A 2,127-nucleotide genomic window follows, 5' to 3' on the forward strand; every position below is an offset into this window, starting at 1 on the left:
TGGTGTGATCTCGGCTCACTGCAACCTCTGCCTCCTGGGTTCAAGAGATTCTCCTGCCTCAGCCTCCCAGGTAGCTGGGATTGCAGGCATGCACCACCACACCTGGCTAATTTTGTATTTTTGGTAGAGAAGGGATTTTTCCACGTTGGTCAGGCTGGTCTCGAACTCTTGACCTCAGGTGATCCACCCACCTCGGCCTCCCAAAGTGCTGGGATTATAGGCATGAGCCACTGAGCCCGACCAACATAAGGTTTATTGAGGGGATTTATATACAGGGCAGTCCAGTGGTGGCGGCTGGACAGGAGAGCCACCTCTGCTTGTAAAGAGCACGCAGTTTATCGAGCATATTCGCTTAGCACTCTCGCCCTAAGGACCTCTTCCTGGCAATCTTCATTTAACCCATAACAAAAGGCCTCAATCCCTGTACAGCCTGCATGCCACGAGGTAAGGGGGGGCAGTTCCAGTGTTCCTCGTAGATAAGAAATGAATCTCTGGGTTGGCCACTTTCCATAGCTGGGAACCCCACTGCACATTCACCATAGACTGTAAGATCATTCTCAGTGTATGCTCCAGTTACGCTATCGCTGTCAGTGCGTCTGCCACACACGTGGGTCTCACTGACTTAAAGTCAGCATCTTGGAAGGGCTGATTCCTTCTGGGCTCCAGGGGAGAATCCTTTTTCTTGCCTTTTCCAGGTCCTAGAGGCTGCCCATACCCCTCAGCTGGTGGGCTTTTCCTCCATCTTCAAAGCTAGCAGCATAGTAACATGAAATGGAGTCTCACTCTGTTGCCCAGGCTGGAGTGCCATGGTGCGATCTTGGCTCACTGCAACTTCTGCTTCCTGGGTTCAAGTGATTCTCCTGCCTCAGCCTCTTGAGTAGCTTGGACTAAAGGCGACTGTCACCATGCCCAGCTAATTTTTGTATTTTTAGTAGAGATGAGGTTTCACCATAACGGTCAGGCTGGTCTTGAACTCCTGACCTCATGATCTGCCCGCCTTGGCCTCCCAAAGTGCTGGGATTACGGGCATGAGCCACCGCGACCAGCCAACATTTTTGTATCTTCCTCTGACAGATTCTTCTGCTTCCTTCTTCCACTTGTAAGGATCCTTGCAATGACATGGGCTTGTCTGGATAAGCAAGGCTCGCCCACCATCTCTAGGTCAGCTGATGAGCAACCTTCATTCCATCTGCAACCTTCATTCTCTTTTACCAAGAAGGTCAGATACGAGTTCCGCAGATTCGAACTTGGAAATCTTTGGAGGGCCGCTTTTCTGCTGACCATAGGCAGCCAGGCCCCAACTGGCCTTTCTGGCCTCCAAGAGTAAGACCATACCTGGTTCCCTCTGAAATCCACAGAAGCAGCAGAAAAAGATGCGGTCAGTGAACCCTCACTCTGGGACTGACGTTCAGTTCTGGACCCTCAGTGGGGCTGAGACCTGGGATCCCGTGGATGCAGGCTGGGGGCTCCGAAAAGCACTGGGAGCTGCCCCTATCAGTCCTGGGGTCAGGGGACGCCTCTGCTGGCACTGCCTTCCCAGACAGCTGCCCATGCCACCCTGCCTGGTCCCTTCTGGGGCCTGGTTCTCAGGCCTGTACATCCCAGGGAGACGAGGATGAGGCTTGGGCTCTTGTGGGGAAAACTTCCCCTTCACCCTATTGTGGTTCCTCTAACACAGCGGGGAACTTTGACCAGGCCTGAGAATAAGGGAAGATACTCAACCAGCTTACCTACTCCCAGCTGGCTGCCTGGAACCCCTTGGAGTTGGACCATAAGATGCTGAACTGGTTACCCTCTAGCTGAGCACTTAACCTGTGTGAGCCTCAGTTTCCCCCTCCATAAAATGGGCAAAAAAAACCTTCCTGCCTCATAGAGCTTGCATGGGGATGAAATAGGGTAACTCATAAGACATACTCAGGGTTAACAGCACAGTGCATGGTGCATAGTAAGTGCTCAGTAAATGACGACTCTTGTTACATATCACCCCCCAGGCCTTCCTCAAGCATCTGCTGTGTAGAGCCCTCCTAATCCTCACTCTTTCATAGATGATAAAGACCCTTTGAGACCCAGAGGTGAGACGAGGGAGGTAGGGAAGGGACAGCTGTCCTGGCTACTCTCATATCATAC

The sequence above is a fragment of the Cebus imitator genome, unplaced genomic scaffold (assembly GCF_001604975.1).
Source record: "Cebus imitator isolate Cc_AM_T3 unplaced genomic scaffold, Cebus_imitator-1.0 Scaffold15, whole genome shotgun sequence".
Lineage (NCBI taxonomy): Eukaryota > Metazoa > Chordata > Mammalia > Primates > Cebidae > Cebus > Cebus imitator.